Raw genomic sequence first — 22385 nt, 5'->3', positions numbered from 1 at the left:
GCTTACAATATCATTATGCTCACATTTTATATTGTGCTGAAGAATATTAAGATAGTAGTCTTTTGACTTACTATTAAAATTTTGTATTACGAATTACAGGCAATTTTTGTCTTTATGATGCTATATTCCTTTCCTAGCCTAATAAGCTATGTGTATTATTTTAAAAGGCCCAGAGATGAGGGATCAAAATGGCTGCCTAGATACAGGTAGTGTGTGCCTCCTCCTCAGGGAGGAACCTAAATAGTAAGTAGATAGATTTCAAACAGATCATCCAGCAAAGAGTGCTGGGATTCACCAGAGAAGAGATGGGAAACACCAGAAGTAAGGAGAGGGTTCAAGGCAGCTTGCCTGGCCAGGGACTGCCTGTGAGCCAGGAATCTTCTATACATTGGTAAACAGACTAAGAGTGAAACCCCAGGGCTCAGCTTTTACAAGCTTGGCTATAAGAGAAACCCTCAACTCATTAGCTAGTGCCTTGGGTCTGACATACGGAGCTGCCTGAAGATTGCACAGAGATATTGCTCCAGAATGGGAACCCACACAGAATCTCACAGGCACCCAAGCTTAGAGCAGCCTCAGCCAGGCACCATACTGAGAGCCTACATACTGAGGATCTACAGACATGGCTGTTGCCACTGCTCCAGGGAGCAAGACAGGAGACTGGGCACTCACACACACCCCTAGGAGGGTCCCTACCACCCTGCAGTGGGCTGCTGTTGAGACTGAGACATGAGCGGACCACACTTCCCACAGCTGCCTGCCCAAGCTGCTTGCCTGGGAGGGACCCCACCCTCTCTGGTCCCAGGCTCAAGGTGCCATTTTGAGTTTAATGCTGGGTTGCACCCGGCCCTCAGGCTGAGTTTGAGTTCACTCAGCTGCTGCCATGATAGACTTTGGATGTTTGTCCTCTAACTATCATGTTGAAATGTGATTTCCAATGTTGAAGGTGGATCCTGGTGGGAGGTTTTAGAGTCATGGGGGTGGATCCCTCATAAATGGCTTGGTGTCATCCTCTTGGTGATGAGTGAGTTCTTAATCTGTGAGTTCAATCGAGAACTAGTTGTTTAAAGAACCTGGCACCTTTCCCCTCCTTCCCTTGCTCCCTGTCTTGCCATGTGACACCCTGGCTCCCCTTCACCTTCCGCATGATTGTAAGCTTCCTGAGGCTCTTATCAGATGTAGATGCTGGCACTACGCTTCGTGTATAGCCTGCAGAACCGTGGGCCAAATGAACCCCTCCCCTCCCCTCCCCTCCCCTCCCCTCCCCTCCCCTCCCCTTCCCTTCCCTTCCCTTCCCTTCCCTTCCCTTCCCTTCCCTTCTTTTCCCTTCTCTTCTCTTTTCTCTTGTTTTGAGACAGAATCTCCCTCTGTTGCCCAAACTGGAGTGCAGTGGCATGTGATCTCAGTTCAATGCAACCTCTGCCTCCCAGGTTCAAGCTATTCTCATGTCTCAGCCTCCCAAATAGCTGGGATTACAGGCACACACCACCACACATGGCTAATTTTTGTATTTTTAGTAGAGACAGGGTTTCACCATGTTGGCCAGGCTGATCTCAAGCTCCTGACTTCAAGTGATCCACCCACCTCAGCCTCCCAAAGTGCCGGGATTACAGGTGTGAACTACCATGCCTGGCCAAACCTCTTTTCTTTATACATTACCCAGCCTCAGGTACTTCCTTATGGCAACACAAAATGGGTTAACACAAGCCACCACCCAGGCAAGGAAAGCCAGAGAAACCAAGCCCTCCTATGTACATCTAAGATAACACCTACTACCCTGCAATGAGCTGCTGTGGAACTGAGATAGCACTCCCTACAGTGTCCTGCCCATGCTGTTTGCCTGGGAGATACTCTACCCTTTCTGGTCACAGGCCCAACGTACCATTTGGAGGGTTTAATGCTGGTCTGCATCCCCCTCTCAGGCCAAATTCAAGTTTACATGGCTGCAGTTGCTGCCTGGCCAAGGAAGGACGAGGAAACCAGGCTGTCCTACATACACCTAGGACAAAATCCACTGCCCTGCTGCTGTGAGACTAACACTCAAGCAGACCACATTCCCCACAGCTTCTTGCTCATGCTGCTCACCTGAGAAGGTCCTTGCTCTCTCTGATCACAAGCCCACAGCTAGCACCATTTTCAGAGCTTCCCCACTGGGTTGTGCCCCATCCTCGGGTCAAGTTTGAGGTGACACAGCTGTAGCCACCACTAAGCCAGGGGAGGGGCAGAGGAGACTATGCTCTCCCAAGCACACTTAGGACAATACCTACCACACTGGTATGGGTGGCTGTAGGGCTGAGACTAGCCTGCTCAACACATTAAGCTACCAGGAACACCAGCACAGACAACCCACAGGGTGGTGAAACCACAGGTGGGACCTTGTGGGTTACAGTACTACCATCACCCACACCACACCAGCTGCCTGAGAATCCACCCACTACCCAGCCCACCTCTCCTACTACTAGCTTCTAAGCAAGCCAACTAGAGGTTGGCCCAAAAATCAGCCCTCCAGGGCTAACATCAGAGCCAGTGTAAGCTGCTCTAGTGTCTAAAAACAGCCACATTCACCCCATTGCTGCTAATACCAGGGCCTGAAGACTGGTTCAGTTGGTGTCCAAGTTCCCAGCAAAACTATCACAACTTCAACTAGTAAGTGTGCCCTAAGCCACTGAGGGAATCACGTATACCAGTGGCCCTTTGCACTGCTGAAGAAGTTGTACAAAGATTATACTATTTCAGGCGCCCAAAATAAAAGTCAAAGTATCCTACTCAGCCAACAACAAACATACTACTCAGGAAAAAATTTCCCTACAAAAGTAATGTCAAGAAATTGAAACAAGCAATTGCTACACCCATATAGACAGATATCAATGGTGGTAGAGCTCTATAAAGAGAACTATAAAACACTGATGAAAGAAATAGTAGATGACACCCAACAAGTGGAAAGACATCTCATGCTCATGGATTGGAAGAACAAATATTGTTAAAATGACCATACTGCCCAAAGCAGTCTGCAGATTTAATGTAATCCCTATCAAACTACCAATGTCATTTTTCACAGAATGAGAAAAAACACTTCCAAAATTCATATGGAACTAAAAAGGAGCCCAGATAGCTAAAGCAATCCTAGGCAAACAGAACAAAGCTGGAGGCCTCACATTACCTGACTTCAAATTATACTATGAGGCGGCCGGGCACGGTGGCTCACGCCTGTAATCCCTGCACTTTGGGAGGCTGAGGCGGCGGATCATGAGGTCAAGAAATCGAGACCATCCTGGCCAACATGGTGAAACTCCGTCTCTACTAAAAATACAAAAGTTAGCTGGATGTGGTGGCACGCGTCTGTAGTCCCAGCTACTCAGGAGGCTGAGGCAGGAGAATAGCTTGAACGCGGGAGGCAGAGGTTGCAGTGAGCCAAGATTGTGCCGCTGCACTCCAGCCTGGTGACAGAGCGAGACTTCATCTCAAAAAAAAAAAAAAAAAAAAAAAAACAAGAAAACAAAAAAATGCTATAGTAACCAAAACAGCATGGTACTGTTATAAAAATAGACATATAGCTCAATAGAACAGAATAGAGAACCCATAAATAAAGCCACATGCCTATAACCAATTGATCTTTGACAAAAATGACAAAAATAGACAATAGGGAAGGGAAACTCTATTCAGTAAATGGTGCTGGAAAATTTGGATAGCTGTATGCAGAAGAATGAAACCTACACATCTCGTCACGGACAAAAATTGAATCAAGATGGATTAAAGTCCTAAACATAAGACCGGAAGCTATAAAAATCCTAGAAGAAAACCTGGGAAAAACTCTTCTGGACGTTGGCCTAGGCAAGGAATTTATGACCAAGTTCTCAAAAGCAATTGTAACAAAAACAAAAATAGGCAAATGGGACTTAAACTAAAAAACTTTTGCACAGCAAAAGAAACAATCCACAGAGTAAACAAGCAACCTACAAAATGGGAAAAAACTATTTGCAAACTGTGCATCTGACAAAGGGTTAATATCCGGAATCTACAAGGAAGTCAAATAGCTCAACAAGCAAAAAATAACCCCACTGAAACGTGGGCAGACTGGGCGCGGTGGCTCACGCCTGTAATCCTAGCACTTTGGGAGGCTGAGGCAGGCAGATCACCTGAGGTCAGGAGTTCGAGACCAGCCTGGCCAACATGGTGAAACCCCACCTCTACTAAAAATATGAAAATTAGCCGTGTGTGGTGGTGTGTGCCTATAATCCCAGCTACCCGGGAGGCTGAGGCAGGAGAATCGCTGGAAACCAGGGTTGGATGTTGCAGTGAGTTGAGATTGTGCTACTGTACTACAGCCTGGATGACAGAGTGAGACTCCGACTCAAAAATAAATTAATTAAATTAAAAAAAAAAAAAAGAAAGAAACATGGGCAAACAACCTGAGCAACTTGGTGAGACCTCATCTCTACAAATAGTAAAAAATTATCCGGGTGTGGTAGCATGCACCTGTGGTCCCACCTACTCGGGAGGCTGAGGTGAGAGAGGTTGAGGCTACAGTGAGCCATGTTCATGCCACTGTACTCCAGCCTGGGTGACAGAGTGAGACCCTGTCTCAAAAAAAAAAAAAAAAAAAAAAAAGTGGGCAAAGAACATGAACAGACATTTTTCAAAAGAAGACATACGGGCAGCCAAAAATCTTGTGAAAAAATGCTCAACGTCACTAATCATCAGAAAAATGCAAACTGAAACCACAATGAGATACCATCTTACACTAGTCACAACAGCTGTCACTAAAAAGTCAAAAAACAACAGATGTTGGCAAGAATGTGGAGAAAAAGGAACACTTTTATACTGCTGGTGGGAATGTAAATTAGTAAAACCTTAATGGAAAATAGTGTGGAGATTTCTCCAAGAATTAAAAATAGAACTACCATTCAATCCAGCAATCCCACTACTGGGTATTTACCCAAAAGGAAAGAAATCTTTATATTAATATCAAAAAGATACCTGCACTTGTATGTTTATCACAGCACTATTCACAATAGCAAAGACATGTGATATATTTGGAATGTTTGTTCCCACCCAAATCTCATGTTGAATTGTAGTCCCCAGTACTGGAGGTGTGGCCTGGTAGGAGGTGTTTGGCTCATGGGGGTGGATTTCTGATGGCTTGCCACTGTCTTTGCAATAATGAGTGAGTTCTCATGAGATCTGGTCATTTAAAAATGTGTGGCACCTCCCCCTGCACTCGCTTCTGCTCCTGCTCTTGCCAAGTGATATGCCTGCTCCTGCTTCACCTTCTGCCATGAGTAAAAGCTTCCCGAGGCCTCCCTTGAAGCAGATGCCCGAACTATGCTTCATGTACAGCCTGCAGAACTGTGAGCTAATTAAATGTATTTTCTTATAAATTACTCAGTCTCAGGTATTTCTTTATAACAATGCAAGAATGGAAATACAATGTGGAATCGACCTAAGCGTCCATCAATGGAGAATTGGATAAAGAAAATGTATTGTATTTGCAGACACACACACACACACACACACACACACACACACACACACACAGACACCATGGAATACTACCCAGCCATAAAAAAGAATGAAGCTCGACCACCAAATGATGGTAAAATATAAAATAATTTTTAAGAAATGAAATCATGTCTTTTGCAGCAATATGGAAGGGACTGAGGCTATTATCCTAAGTGAAATAACTCAGAAAGTCAAATGCTGCATGTTCTCACTTATAAATGGGAGCTGAACAATGAGTACACATGGACATACAGAGTGGAATAATTGATATTGGAGACTCCAAAAGGTGGGAGATTGGGAGGGGATAAGAGTTGAAAAATCACCTGTTGGGTGCAATCTTCTCTATCTGGGTAATGGGTACATTGAAAGCCAACACTTCACCATGACACAATAGATGCATGTGAGACATCTGCACTTGTACTCCCTAAATACTTGAAGATAAACACACACATGCACACACACAAAACAGCCCAAGGGATCGGTGTAGTAGCTTTCTTTAAATGAAGAGGGATTGGAGGAAGGGCATAACATAGAGGTCAGAATGTAAAACATCAGTCTGTTTTAAGTCTTTAGGGCTTAAAAAACTATTTCTAGGAAAAAAGGCCCAGTAACATATAAAATTTTGGAATAGATTAAAAACAAAACATTGTCTCTAGTGAGAGTGTACATATATCATTTTAGTTAAAATGCTTAGTAAATGAAGAACATTTGTTTTTAAAACCCAGAGACTGACAAGTATCTCTTAGTATCTGACCAAAATCTCTGGAAGGATCCTTTGAGCTAGTTATTGCTCTTTAATTCAGTAATGATCTGTGACAACTGGTGGGGTCAGATAATAAAGACACCGCCACAGGGCCCCATCCTGTGAGATTCTGCAGTTCTTGGAGATGGGGGCCATGTGCTGAGCAGATACCTACCAAATGTGTCTATTATGCTACAAGAGACTAACGGTACTGACCAACTGTGCTCCAGAAAACTGACTACCTATCAGAAGCCATGCCTCCACTTCCATGGAGTAGAATTGCACTGGGAATCAGTTACTTTGGACTGTGTCTCAAAGGACTATATTTCCCAGCCCTTGCAACTAAGTGAAGCCATATGATTCATGTTCATCAATGGAACATGGGCGGAAATGATGTGCCCCACTCCAGGTCTGGCTGTCCCTACCACCTCCCCAGTCCCTGCTTCATGTATACGTCTCCATGCCTGTTCCCTTTCTTCTAGCTGGAGGCAGAGGACTCCGGAGGCCTAGAGAGGGGTGGGCAACCTGTTTATTTAAAGAGCTGGATAGTAAATATTTTAGGCTTTGTGGGCAACTCTCGCAACTACTCAATTCTCTAATTGTAGTACAAATGCAGTCATAGGCAATGCAACAAATGGGTGCAGCTGTGTGGCAATAAAACTTTATTTCCATAAACAGGCAGTGGGGGGCTGGATTTGGTTCATGGAGGGCCCAAGTTTAGTGTCACCTGTGTTGTGTGATCTTGACTATAGCATGTAATCTCTCTGAGCCTCAGTTTCCTTACCTGTGAAAGGAATAAATCTGACTTAATCTCAAAATTCTCTAATAACTCCATGACTCTGCAATTTCAGCTCATCAACTGTTATTTATACTCAACTTCTAGCTCGAGTGTAAGCTATTTACTTGAGTGTAAATAATAGCTGATGAGCTGAAATTGTAGAATCAGCTACAGGATGGTGTGTGTGTGCATTTTAAAATACTGATGACTTCCAAGCATCTCGTGAAAGAGAAAATTAGCTCAAAAATATATAGCAATTAACCTTTATTTCCAAATTTGAGGAAAAGTAGAGGAGAAAATTATTGAGGGAAGAAAAAGAGCATGAGGTATTTCTACAGTTTATAGAACTTAACAGATTAAATACAGAAAGCAAGTTAGTGAATGAGTTCCAAGTATACATTCCATTGACGCAGACCACAGGGTGCTGCAGCTTGATCACAGCCATCACACAAGAGGGAAATTGAAAGTCTTTCTTTGGGAACTTCACAGCATCATTTATTAAATAAGCACCCTGGGAGCTAAAGAATTGTTTAGCTCAACAGCAGCAAGACACATTGAGAAAAGAGGGACGATGACATGAGTCCTTCCAACAACTGAGCGGTTTGCTCAGTGAAGGGAAGTTAATGTGTTAAAAAAGAAATATCAGCTATGAAAGTAGCAATAATAATCAAAATCTATATTTGTTTTTAGCTACTTTCAAGAAGCCCTAAGGACATTAACTCTCTCAACCCCACATTGATGGGAGAGTCGCAAATTCTATGATTATTCTTGTTTGACAGATGAAAAACCTGTAAAAGTACATATTAATGTCACATTTATAAATATTCAAGTTTCAATATACCCAGGATAACTTCAAGAAACAATATTTTACTGAATGGCAGCTATTTCACACCAAAACCACTAGTGGTAACTATTGCTGTATGAGTAATAATATTGGAACAATAAAATTCATGTTCCAAACAATTTTTAGTGTAAAAATGTACCATACAATATTTGGTACATACTTACACCAAAAAATTACTCATTGTTTACCTGAAATTCAAACTTAACTGGGTGTCCTGTATTTTTCTTTGCTAAATCTAAATGTTGAAGCCAGAAGGAACCTTGCAAATCATAGTTCAATTCCTTAATTCTAAAGACAAAGTAGGACCTGGAGACATAATCTCAAGGGAAATTTTCCTTAATGGTGACTGGAAATACCTTAGACTCTCTAAACTGTGGGTTTCTTTTCTAGTTCATCTAAGTCCTTCAGAGGAAGGCAGTCTAAAGATAGAAAGACAGGTATGACATTAAGCCTCTGGATCCAGCAGTGCCTGAAGCAATTCTCAAACTTTTCAGTAACATGAGCCAATAAATGTCCTTAATCACTTGAGATGGTTTGAATGGTATTTCTATCCTTTTAAACTAACCTTGAGAGTCCACACTAATATTGCAAGGACTTCCACATTTCACATTTTCTTTTTTTTTCACTTAGAGATAGGATCTCACTCTGTTGCTCAGGCTGGAGTATAGTGGTGTGATTATGGTTCACTGCAGCCTCAACGACCTGGGCTCAAGCAATGCTCCCACTTGAGCCTCCAAAGAAGCTGGGACTACATGTGCATGCCACTATGCCTGGCTAATTTTTAAAGTTTTTGTAGAGATGGCATCTCATCATTTTGTCCATTCTGGTCTCAAACCTGGCCTAAAGCAATCCTCCTGCCTTGGCCTGCCAAAGTGCTAGGATTACAGGTGTGGGCTACTGTGCTCTGCCTACTACCACATTTTCTTATTAATCATCATAGTGCCATTCACACAGAAGTTCAACAAATACTTTTCAAATAAATCATAACCTTGGTTTAGGTTATTGCTTTCATTTTACCATCCAAACATTTTCCTTAAGCATACAGTGTTGTTGTTGTGGGGTTTTTGTTTGTTGTTTGTTTGTTTGAGAAAAGGTCACACTCCATCATCCAGATTGGAGTGCAGTGTTGTAATTATAGCTCACTACAACCTCGAACTCCCAGGCTTAAGCAATTCTCCTCCTGCTTCAGCCTCCTGAGTAGCTGGGATTACGGGCATGCACTACTGTGCCCAGCTAATTTTTTTTTATTTTTTTGTAGCGAGGTGGGGGTCTCACTGTCTTGTCCAGGCTAGTCTTGAACTACTGGTCTCAAGTGATCCTCCCACCTTGGCTTTCCAAAGTGTTAGGATTACAGGCATGAGCCTCTGCACCCAGCCTTGTTGCTGCTTTTTAAAAAGAAAGTCTGAATTTCTTTGCCTGGGCACACACACAAAAAAGATATTATTAAAAGAAATATAAACATGTAGAATAATGAAAACCAGAGGTCAAATTGTATATCTGTATTGCTTTCTGGAGAATAGCTTTGTTGACTTACAGGAAAAACATTGAGGCCAAATTAACATAAGTAGAGGGTGTATTTGGGTCAAGTTTGAGGACTGCAACCAAGGAACACAGATTCAAGTTGCCTGAATATATGCTCCAATTAGCAGAAGTTACAAGTGGGTTTTAAAGGAAAAGAGAAGAGGCAAGTTTGTAAGTTGTTTATCAAGAATTTACACTAAAGTAACCTAAGGTATTGATTGGCTAAACATTGTTCTTTCTTTTCTCATTTCCCCCTTTTGATCAAAATTTTTCTCTTCTGAAAGCATTGATGATCAAAATTTTAGATGTTTGTCTCATGTCATTGGGAAGGCTCATTCCCAGGTAATCTCATTCCATGTCTGAGGGAAAGAGGACAGGTACTATGGCTTAAGAAATTTAGTGATGGCCAGGCACTGTGGCTCATACCTATAATCCCAGCACTTTGGGAGGCCGAGGTGGGATGATCACTTGAGCTCAGGAGTTCAAGATTAGCTTGGGCAACATAGCAAGACCCCCATCTCTACATAAAAATATAAAATAAAAAAAATTTAAAACTTTAAACTTAAGAATTTAGAGAGGTCTCAAGGCTGAATTGACTGGCAACGCAAAGGGACAGAGTAACAAGATCTAGGCCATCCACCTTCAGGGGAGCCACAGCATGTTGGATCACTTCTTTCTTGATGTTACACATCTAGGAATACAAAGCATAATCAATTTAAGGACCAAAAATATTGAGATGGGATTCTCCCCCTGACCTTGACCCTCTTCATGAACAGAAACTGGAGTGGCTCATTTCACTCAGCCTGCAGTCCATGGATGGCTAAGTGTAACACCTCAGTGAAGGGTCAGGGTGACATCCTCCTGCACCTGCCCTTTTTGACACCTGAGTTCTCATTCGGTGTCCAGGAAGATGATGGTCACATGAACTATTTGAAGGATAGTGTATCTGGAAGATTTATTGGACAATAAAGTGGCTCTCAGTGGGATGGGGAATTTGAAAGGGGATGGCGTGGGAAGAAGGTGATCTTTCCCTGAAGCTGCACTGTCTGAAGTTAGTGGCATCTATTTGTAGTTTCTGACACTCAGCTGCATGGGTCCCTGAAGCTCAGTCACATGTATCTCCAACTTTCAGCAGCTTTTGTCCCCAACCACTTGTATCAGCCACTTGTGTTGCTCTGCCGGCTGAAGTCTTTTTACGGGCACTGGATAGGGGAATAGCAGGCCAAAAATGCAATCACTCGGGCAGAAAAATGGGGTCAGCTGTTTTTACTTAGGGCTGAGGGTTCAGGCTTGAGGGTGGTGGTTAGCTGGGAGCCCAGCTGTTCTGTATCAATATGATGCAAATAAGGACAATTTTTTTTTTTTTTTTTGAGAAGGAGTCTCACTCTGTCACCCAGGCTGGAGTGCAGTGGCCAGATCTCAGCTCACTGCAAACTCCGCCTCCCGGGTTTACGCCATTCTCCTGCCTCAGCCTCCCGAGTAGCTGGGACTACAGGCGCCCGCCACCTCGCCCGGCTAGTTTTTTGTATTTTTTTAGTAGAGACGGGGTTTCACCGTGTTAGCCAGGATAGTCTCGATCTCCTGACCTCGTGATCCGCCCGCCTCGGCCTCCCAAAGTGCTGGGATTACAGGCTTGAGCCACCGCGCCCGGCCAGGACAATTATTAACAAAACAAGTTGAAATCCAGATCTGAAAGGTGTTTTTATTTCTTAAGGTAACCAATCAAGTAAATCATGTAAGGGGTTTGTCTTTCTAATGTCTTGTAGCCATTTAGTCTTTTGGGTAATTCTTTCTAACTGAATTTCTACTTTTCATCCTGGTCTGTAGAACAAGGTGACTAGCTGCAGGTCAGCTCCAGTTGGAGATCTTCTCCAGTGATGGACTGATGTCTGCTCAGGTGGGGCTAACTTTTTAAAATGAGAAACGTGAATTCATGAGTAGATGGCCTTGAGTTTGGCTGCACAAGGATTGGTTAACAATACTTGATATAGTCCCTTTATTTGATGTCATTTCCAGTAAACAAAATCTCCAGGTTGTAGGCCAGGATCTTTGATGTCTTCCTCTCCCAGGAGCTCAATGTTAAAAGAATCCTTAACTAATTTAGAAACTTTAACCAGAAGCTTATAAGGCCTTGGCAAAAATGAGGAACATCACATTTAAGGAGAGCTGGTTTATAGGCTCCTTCATCCAGGTGCATGGGTCTTGCAATTATTATTTCAAATGGAGAAAGTTGCTGTTTTCCAAACAGGGTAGAGTGTAAGTTAAGAAAACGGAAGAGGCTGGGCATGATGACTCATGCCTGTAATTCTAGCACTTTGGGAGGCCTAGGCAGGTAGATTGCTTGAGCTCTGCTGTTCAAGACCAGCCTGGGCAATGTGGTGAAATCCTGTCTCTACAAAAAATTAGCTGGGTGTGATGATGTGTGCCTGTATTCCTGGCTACTTGGAGGGCTGAGGTGGGAGGATCGCTTGAGCCCAGGAGGTTGAGGCTGCAGTGAGCTGAGATTGCACCTCTGCAATCTAGCCTGGGTGATGGGTGACGAGGTGAGATCCTGTCTCAAAATAAATAAATAAATAAAATAAAATAAAAAAGAAAAGAAAATGCAAGAGCCTTAGGCCAGGGAAGGGTAAATGTTTCTTTAAACTTTTCCAACTGATTTTTTATTATCTCATTTGTGCATTACACCATTCTGGAAGACTGAGGGTGGTTTGCACAATGGAAACGATGATCCATCCAATCTCAATCAACTTTGACCATACAAGATAATCATCAGCAGCAGCAGTGGCAGCAGCAGCAGCAGCAGCACTTTGGTAGGCTGAGGCAGGCAGATCATTTGAGTTCAGGAGTTCCAGACCAGCCAGGCCCACATGGCGAAATGCTGTCTCTACTAAAAATCCAAAAATTGGCCAGGCGTGGTGGCACGTGCCTGTAATCCCAGCTATTTAGGAGGCTGAGGCACAAGAATTGCTTGAACCTGGGAGGTAGAGGTTGCAGTGAGCTGAGATAGTGCCACTGTACTCCAGCCTGGGCAATAGAGTGAGATTCCATCTCAAAAAAAAAAAAAAAAGTTTCAGAGCAGGAACAAAAGGAAGTAAAATATACTTGGAAGAGGGCCAAGTGGGAGATGAGAGATCCAAGTGCCCCATCTGGCCCTTGACTTGGGGTTTTATACATTGGCATGGTTGGAGGGTTTTCATTTCTTCTCCCTCAATTCTTCCCTTGGAGCAGGCTGTCCACATGCAGGGTGGCCGGCCAGCACTTGGGAGGGGCTGCTTGTGCAATGTGTTTGTTAAAGTTGTGTGCATGCTCATTTGAGACATTTTTCCCTTAACTGTCAAGTGTTCTAGAAGAAGATCATATACCAGTTAAACTCCACCATTTGCCTCTTAATGCCCATGCTTGAGCCCACCCAACTCCTGAGATCTTATTGGGAAGCCGCTAATCACCAGCTTCAGGTGTTTTCTATTTATTGGGAGGCTGGCCTTCCATGGTGCCAGCTGCAAACAATTATTATTTTTTGAGAAACAGTTTAACAACCCCCTGACCATCACCTGATGGTTGCTTGATGTTCCTGGGCTTGGGGAGAAGCTTTTCTGCCCTGCTCATGTCTGCCTAACTGCCTGCTCTACTACTCTACTCTAACCAGTTTTCAAAAGCTGTTCTCCCTGCTGTAGACTATCAATCTTGTGATTACCCGTTCCATTGCCCTAAACAATTGTCAGTTAGGCAACCCTAAGTTTGCATTGGCAAAGACACAACTCAGCTGAAACAAGGTAGAAAATTTATATCTCAAAGGCACAGAATTTAGATATGAACACCATTATTTGCTGAGACAAAGAAGAGAATAGATAGATGCCCAGTTTAAGATTGCTAGGAAAATTATCTTAAATAGGTAAGGTATGTTACATAAACTTTAAGCCAATGTATTCCCTATGATAAAAGTGTCCAATGGTTTAGGTACAAACAGATACCTTTACAAACGGAAATTTCCTTAATAGATATAAATTTCTTTTACAAAGAGTTTCAAAATAGCTAAATATCAGAAAGTTATATTTTGGAGACTGATTTAGTTAGAATGGTGGCCTTATTCATTTAGCATCTTTCTTAATTCCATTACTGACTTCAGGGTGGAGCCCTTTAGTGTAAAGCGTAAAGGAAGTATTTGCAGTTTTCAGGGCCTAATATGTAAATATGTGAAAAGCGGGCACAACCAGAAGGCAGAACATCTAGATCTTTCAGAATCAAGGATCCCATTTTTATACCAAATTCCGGGTCACCCAAAAGAGGGAAACACCATGCAACAGGGCTGCAAATATTCCGCAGTGCTCCTCACTATAAAAACATTCCCCCAAGGCCAGTGGTGACAAACACCAATCAGCCCACTCTGTGATCACCCATTCCCCATGGGATTCTCATCCCTTGGCGGCAAGTGTTTCCACAGTCTCCATGTATTCAGATCACACCTTTACTATCTGATCGTGCAAAGAAACAAGGAGTTCCCTACCAGTGACTTGCCAGCCATCACACCCATCAAAGTTAAGTTCTCTCTCACTGTACAAAGTAATCTTTTGTACCCCCAAAGCCAAAGAGATTAGGAAATTCAATACAATTAAGAGCAGAGCTTTACATATGAGAGGCACCTGCCCATGCCCTCTTGCGACTACATAAAGGAGAGAGAGGACCCCAAGAGGAGGCGTGTGTGTGGGTGGGTGGGACACCTTTTTCTGTATTCCTCAAGGGGTATCCAGGGTGCTAGAAGTCTCCCCTAGATTTATTTTTTATGTTATTTATTTATTTATTTTTTAAGACAGAGTCTCACTCTGTTGCCCCAGGCTGGAGTGCAGTGGCATGAACTTGGCTCACTGCAACCTCCACCTCCTGGGTTCAAGCAATTCTCCTGCCTTAGCATCCTGAGTAGCTGGGATTAGAGGCACGTGCCACACCCCCAGCTAATTTTTTTTTCTTTTTTAGTAGAGAGGGGTTTTACCATGTTGGTCAGGCTGGTCCCCTAGATTTTTTCATGTAGCTTTAAAAGTGGCAAAAGTGAAGAGGAGCAGAAGTAGAAGGAAATAGAAGAGTAAGTCTAGAGTAGCCAATTTGGGAGGTTTTAAGCTTTCTAAAAGGCTGATGCAGTTTTACATTTGTCTCAGTAGAATCGTGTCAACTAGGAAAGCAAGAAACAGAGGGACCAAACTTATTTTACGAAGGGTTTCAGTTGACTGAGAAAACTTCTCAGAAACAGGACCTCAAAGAGAAAAAGCAGAGAGACATTTTTTCCAAAAAAAAATTATAGCCTAAATATCAGCTTTTAATTAAATTGACTTCTGACCATATAACTTAAAAAGAAAAAAAAAATTCAAACCTTTTATCAGATTTCAGCCAGCACAAACAGAGTAGTTCTCCTTCAATTTGTCTGGTTCTAAAACCAGCCTTTTCCAATTGTGCACATACATGACTTATTCTAGGCGTTTCAAAGGACCCTCATTTCAGCCATTGCTGCTTATGACCATCCTGGGTCATGTGGGTCCGTTTTCCTAGATATTACAAGAGGACACCCTGTAAGTGTTGTACATAAAAACCAGCTGGTGTTTCTAAAGGAGGCTGTCCCTTAAAAGAGCACTACAATTTTGAACCTTGAATTCCCATAATTTAGGAACTTTTCAAAAGTGACCAAGGCCAGAAATGTATTTTGCTTTGAGAAATGTGCTTCTTATGAGTGTCACTCCTCAGGGTGTCACCCAAAAGTCAGGAATTTCTCTGTTATGTGTCCCAGACTGCCTCTAACTGCCAGGTGGCAGTAGGGTGCTCAAGGTATTGGGGTAACCAATTCCTTAATTTTTACCTTTCCTGATGAGTTAGATTCCCTAAAATGTTCTTCTGGTGAAAAATGCCCGATGAGGCTGCTTCTCATCCTAGACGATAGTCCTGACACCTCTATAAAATCTCTAGTCACATAGAATACCTGAATGGGCCAGAGGGAGCAGCTGCCTCTTCTCTTGGAGGCGAGAAAACTCATGCTATGCACCTTTCAGATTGAAACTAACAGGAATTGGTCACAAGTGAAAATCAAGTCTAAATTACAAGGAATGGATAGCAGCTGCAATTTTATTTTATTTTTCTTTATTTATTAATTGATTGAGATGGGCTTCCACTCTGGACCCTAGGCTAGAGTGTAGAATTACCATCATAGCTCACTGTTGCCTTGAATTCCAGGGCTTAGGCAGTCCTCTTGCCTCAGCATCCCAAGGAGCTGGGACTGCAGCTACACGCTATTGCATCTGGCTAATTTTTAAATTTTTCGCAGAGATGCCACTGCACCCAGCCAATAGCTGCAATTTTTAAAGCATGCTATGTAATTTTAGGCCAAAACAAGTGTAACTATTGGTACCAGACTGCCCATACCATAACCTGAACTTCTTGCCCTGAGGCAGAGGCAGAGAAGGCAGTTCTCTGCAGAGCTCTTTACCCAAATCTCCCATCCAGACACAGAGACCAAAGCTCTCTTAGAGGAAAGAGAGGGTTTGACTTTTTCTTATTTTTTAGACAGTGATGGCAGTGGCAGCCTGTCTGGAGCAGCTGCTGTGAAGATGCTGGCTGTAGTGGGGGAAGTACGGCCAGGGCCATGTGCTCCATGGAGCCAGCAGGAGCTAGGAACAGGCAGGAGCCCTGCCTGCTTCCAAGTTGGCAGGGCGGGAACCCTGTGCTCCCTGAGTATAGCTGCAGCTGCCCAGCTACAGCTCCAGACCCAGGCATCCCTGAGCTCTTGGGTGCCCAGGAAGTGCCCCCTGACCCCACAGGCTCAGAAGTGCCTGCTGTCACTCCCTGGCCTCTCCCTGTACTCAGTGCCCACTCTGTTGCAGAAGCAAAGTTGTGGCCAAAGCCAGATGCTGTTGTGACCCAGCCAGGTGTGTGTGCACTTGGGGTGGTGCTGACATGCTGCCCTGGCCCCCTTTGGACTTTGGGCACTGACGAGTGCAGGAGGCAGGTGGCGGGGAGTGCTGAGGGCATCTCAGTGTGGGCCTGCAGATGCCCCTTAGCATGAACAGCCTGGGTGCCATGGATGGAATGTTGATGGTGGGAGGTAGACAGGTTCCTGGGTGGAAAAGAGCAGGTCCCTACCCACCTTCAAGCCAGGGATGGCCTGAAACCTGGGGGCTGGGCTACTGTTTCCAGGTGGAGTCCACACCTGGAAAAAGAACTCGGTGCTTTTTCCGAGCCCATCCATGACCACCCATGGGCCAATTAGCATGCATTTCCTCCCTTCTAAGCCCATAAAAACCCTGGACTCAGACAGATGTAAGGACGACCTGCCTGTGAATAGGAGCTACCCACTCTGGGTCTTCTCTCTCCTGACAGCTGGACACTTATTGGGACAACCTGCCTGCAGAAAGGAGCTACTCACTTTGGGTCCCCTGAGAGCTGTTCTGTTGCTCAATGAAACTCCTCTCTGCTTTGCTTGCCCTGCAGTGGTCTGTGTATCTCATTCTTCCTGTATGTGGGACAAGGATTCAGGAACTGCCGAATGGCAGGACTGAAAGAGCTGTAACACAAACAGGGCTGAAACACGTGCCCCACCTCCCTGCTTGCCACACTGTGGGTAACGAGAAGGGGAAAAGAGCTGTGGCCCTTCAGGGAGCCCAGACCTAGGGGATCCCCAAGCCAGAGCTGTGACACCCTCTTTGGGGCTCAATGGTTCCTGGCATCTCCGAGCTTCCAGGTACCACCACATTCCACTCATCCAGATGTGGATGCCTGCAGCAGAAGCTGTGTGTGGTACATCTTGACCAGTCACAGCCTCACATGGAGCCGGCACCTGTGCCAGAGCCTGGAGCTGCCTGCCCTGTTGCAGCAGCCAGCGTCTCTGGCTGTGCACAGTGATCTCACCTCGTGTTCGCTCACCTACACACCCCTTGCCACTCTGCCTGGCTTGCCTTTGGCAGGTGTGGGATCCAGGCCGGTAGTGCAAGCCGAGCACAGCCTGCCAGGCTGAGTGGGCAGAATGAGCCCAGTGGGTGCAAGCAACACTCAGGCAGAACATACTGCCAGCCACAGAGGTTTCTGGCTCGTGAAGCAACACCCCAGGGATTCCATGACAACAGGAATCTCACTCACTTGCCCAGGCTAGAGTGCGATGATGTGATCATAGCTCACGGTAGCCTCAAACGCCTGGGCTCAAGCAATCCTCTGGCCTCAGCCTCCTGAGTAGCTGGGATTACAGGTACATGCCACCATGCCTGGCTAATTTTTGTATTTTTAGTAGAAACAGAGTTTCACCATGTTGCCCAGGCTGGTCTGGAACTCCTGACCTCCAGTGACCCACCCGCCTTGGCCTCCCAAATTCCTTGGATTACAGACCTGAGCCACTGCACCTGGCCACAAGTTGGTTTTTAAAGGAAAAAAAGAAGAGGCAGTTTCTAAGTTGTTTACCAAGAATTTACATTAAGATAACATAAGCTGTTGATTGGCTTGTTCCTTGCATTACATTGTTCCTTGTATCCCGAATTCTAAAAACATGAAGATAATGAGTGAGGCAGCTAGTGAGGAAACTACAGAGAAGAAAAGAAAGAATAAAATTCAAAGAATTGCCCCTGGGCATGTTGGGCAGCAGGACTATTACTGAAGTTCTATCGTCGTGTCTCTCTGGTCCTGTTAAATGTTGCATTCCACCGATAGCTCAAAGTGTCCTGACCTATTTTTCTTTTCTCAGTTTAAACATAGATGTAGCCAAATTGAATAATTCTATACTTCCAGACTACATCCATTCTTCTTCTTCTCCATTTAGTCTCAGTCTCTCAGAATAAGAAATGAAGAAGGGCTGGTGTGGTGGCTCATGCCTATAATCCCAGCACTTTGGGGGACCAAGGCAGGAGGATCACTTGAGGCCATGAGTTCAAGGGCAGTCTGGGCAACACAGTGAGACCCAATCTCTACAAAATTAAAAATTAGCTGGCTGTGGTAGTTCACGAGGCTGAAGTGGGAGAATTGCTTGAGCCCAGGAGTTCCAGGCTGCAGTGAGCTATGATTGCATCACTGCATGGCAGCCTCTGTGAAAGAGTAAGACTGTGTCTTTAAAAAAAAAAATGGCGGCTGGGAGGGAATACAGGGATGTAGACATCCATAGTAACTTTAGAAATCAAAAAGATATTTTAGCATGAATATATTTCTAAATAATACATTTCTAAAACTAAAATCCCCCTTTTTAAATATAATTTATTGTTTCATTCTCGGGACAAAACCCTCAACTTTACAGATGTGTTGTTTTAGCATATTTACTTATTCACACCCAGATGTGAGAATTTAGCCCCTATACATCAAAAGCCATTTGAATAGCTGGATTGGTGTCTTCCTCTTTCTCTTTCTCTTAATTCTCCAAGACAGTTACATTTCTGAATGCAGATTCTGCAGGCCTCATTCTGGTAGCAGCCCTTCTGGAGCTGAGCTTCTTGAACATTTGAGAGTCAGTCTCCAAGACAGTTTATATTCAGCTTCATATGAATATTGAGGAGTACCAGAATATGCCAACCTAAAATATGCCTATTTGGTATTTGGCTTATTTTGAGCTAAAGGCCACTGAGAACCAGAAGACTAGGAAATTACATTTAGAAAGTCAATTTACATTTAGAAATGGTGCTTCCCTCTGTACCAGGAGGAAGAGGATCCTTAACAATGCCTGTCAATGGAGAAGGCACTTCCATCTGCATAACACACCAACAACCCCTGTTTACCATACTTTTCCTGGTCACGTACCCCTAACTTGCCTCCCCCATGCAGAAGCCTAAAACTCTTCTTTCCTTGTTTAAGCCTAAGATGATAGAAAGTCAACTTCTAACCACATAATGGAGTTGATCAATTCTGAGTATGCCCATATGTAAGCACCAGTCATATGCTAATAAACGTCTGTTTATTTTTTTCTTGTTAATCTGTCTTTGGCCAGCCTAATTTATATGGCACCAGCTGGAGAACTTAAGATGAGTGAAACAGGAGTTTTTTTCCTCCTCTACAATATCTATTTCTGAATTGGAAATGGACCCACATATACACTTAAACACAGTCTTCTAAACCATCTGACATTCAAAGGTGATATTGTCACCTACCAACCCCCACATCCAGTAAACTCATTGCTTTAGATTGACTTCCAGATCATTTCACTGTGAAAGAAAAATAAAAACTAGGGACTCCCAATTCATTATGCCAAAAGGGAAAAGTTAAGCTTGAAAGGTGAGTCACAAAAAACAGCAACAAAAAAACTGCCTTTCCTTTTGCTCCTAAACTGAAAGGTACAGATAAAAGGCCACATGTCTCCACAGGGGACCTCCCATCCCAACCCTGACAATGAAAATTAACAGCTTATCTCCATGGGTGCAGGACAAGAGTAAAGCAGGCGATGTAGAAGAAAAAACACATTTTCTTCCTTTCCTTAAGTATGAGCAGCTTCCCCCTTGAATCCCTCCTCACTTGTGCAATTGTACCCTGCTCTGCAAGTTTTTATGAGTTTATAGGTTCCTGTTTTCTGTAACTAGTGTCTGTAAGTCTCTGTTTTTCATCTGAGTAGCACCATGGAGGTCATGAGACATGCTTGAGCAATCTTAGATTGCAGCCATCTGGGCGCCATAGCTGAGGACATGAGATAAGATTGTGCAGGCAACTTGAGCAAGCCTAGATAACAGCCACCTGGCCCACATAGCAAGAGTCACATGAAAGCCTGAGTTATGAGCCTGTCCCTGTTTGATAAACTGCCTTTGTTCTGCTTCTGTAAACCTGCTTTTGCGCCACTGCATTTCGCACCACAGATGCATGTATAAAAGTCAAGCCCTGTCTTTGTTCAGGGCTCAGACTTTTGGATGTGAATCTGCTGAGCCAGTGCACCTAAATAAAATCCTCCTATTCCACCTATTGGTCTCTCCAGTTTCTTGGTTCCCACAACAAGAGGATATTAGAAATCGTCTCCCCCTACCTCAGACAAATGCATATTTCACTGCTTTGTGTACTCTATGTTTACTTTTTCTTTTTTTTTTTTTTTTCTGAGACAAAGTCTCACTCTGTTGCCAAGGCCAGAGTGATTTTTGTATGTCGATTTTGTGACCTGCAATTTTACTGAATTTGTTTATCAGTTTTAATGTTTTTTTTTTTTTGGTGAAACCTTTAGGTTTTTCCAAATATAAGCTTATATCATCTGCAAACAAGGATAATTTGACTTCTTCCTTTTCAGTTGGATGTTCTTTTCTTTCTCTTGTCTGATTGCTGTAGCGAGGACTTCCATTACTATGTTGAATAACAGTGGTGACAGTGGGCATCTTTGTTGTGTCCCAGATCTTACAGGAAAGACTTTCAGCTTTTCCCCATTCAGTATGATACTAGCTGTGGACCTATCATATATGGCTTTTTTGTGTTGTGATGTGTTCCTTCTATACTGAATTTTTTGAGGGTTTTTATCATGAAGAAATGTTGAATTTGATCAAATGCTTTTTCAGCATCAAATGAAATGATTATATGGTTTTTGTCCTTCTTTCTGGAGACATGATTTATCACATTGATTGATTATATACGTTAACATCCTTGCATCCCTGGGCTAAATCCCACTTGGTCATGATGAATGATGTTTTTAATATGCTGTTGAATTTGGTTTGCTGGTATTTTGTTGAGGATTTTTGAATCAATATTCATGAGGGATATTGGCTTGCAGTTTTTTTTTTTTTTTTTTTTTTAAGGTGTCTTTGTCTGGTTTTGGTGTCAGAATAATGCTGGCCTCATAGAATGAGTCTGGAAATGTTTTCTCCTCTTCCTCTATTTTTTGGAGTAGTTTGAGTAGGACTCAATTCTCTAAATTTCTCACAATAATCAGCAGTGAAAACATGGGGTCCTGGACTTTATTATGACTTCATTATCATTACTCATTACTGGTCTGTTCAGGCGTTGAATTTCTTCATGGTTCAATCTTGGTAGGTTGCATGTGTCTACAAGTTTATCCAGTTCTTCTAGGTTTTCCAATTTACTGGCATACAGTTACTCTAAGTAGCCTCCGTTGATCCTTTGAATTTCTGCAGTATCAGTTGTAATGTCTCCTTTTCATTTCCGATTTTATTTATTTCTGTCTTCCCTCTTTTTTTTTTTAGTTAATCTGGCTAAAGATTTGTCAAATTTATCTTTTCAAAAAAAAAACAACTTTTCATTTCACTGATCTTCTGTATTATTTATTGTTTCAATTTCATTTATTTCTGCTCTGCTCTTTATTATTTCTTTCCTTCTACCCATTTTGGGTTTTGTTACTCTTGCATTTTGAGCTCTTTAAGATGCATCATTAGGGTGTTTATTTGAAGTTTTTGTATTGTTTTGATGTTGCCACTTGCTACTATAAGCTTTGCTCTCAGTACTGCTTTTGCTGTATCCCATAGGTTTTGGTGTGTTGTGTTTCCATTATCATTTGCTTCAAGAAATTTTAAAATTTTCTTAATTTCTTCATTGACTCACTGGTCATTCAAGAGTATAGCGTTTATTTTTCATGTGTTTGAATACTTGCCATAATTTCTTTTGTTATTGATTTCCAGTTTTATTCCATTGTGGTCAGAGAAGATGCTTGATATTATTTCAATTATTTGAATGTTTTAAGACTTGTTTTGTAGTCTAAGATATGATCTATTCTTGAGAATGATCTATGTACTGAGGAAAAGAGTGTACATTCTGCAGCTACTGGATGAAATATTCTGTAATATCTGTTAGGTCCATTTGCTCTGTAGTGCAGATTAAGTCCAATGTTTCTTTGTTGATCTTCTGTCTGGCAGATTTGTCCAGTGCTGAAAGTGGGATGTTGTGGTCTCCAGCTCTTAGTGTTTGGGGTCTCCCTCTCTCTCTTTTGCTCTAAAAATATTTGTTTTCTATATCTCGGTACTCCAGTGTTGGGTACATATATACGCACAGTTGTTATATCCTCTTGCAGAATCAATCCCTTTATCATTATATAAAGGCTTTCTTTGCCTGTTTTTATAGTTTCTGTCTTGAAGTCT

This window comes from Rhinopithecus roxellana, chromosome 14 (assembly GCF_007565055.1).
Source record: "Rhinopithecus roxellana isolate Shanxi Qingling chromosome 14, ASM756505v1, whole genome shotgun sequence".
NCBI classification, from domain to species: domain Eukaryota; kingdom Metazoa; phylum Chordata; class Mammalia; order Primates; family Cercopithecidae; genus Rhinopithecus; species Rhinopithecus roxellana.
Note: the sequence above shows the minus strand (reverse complement) of the source record.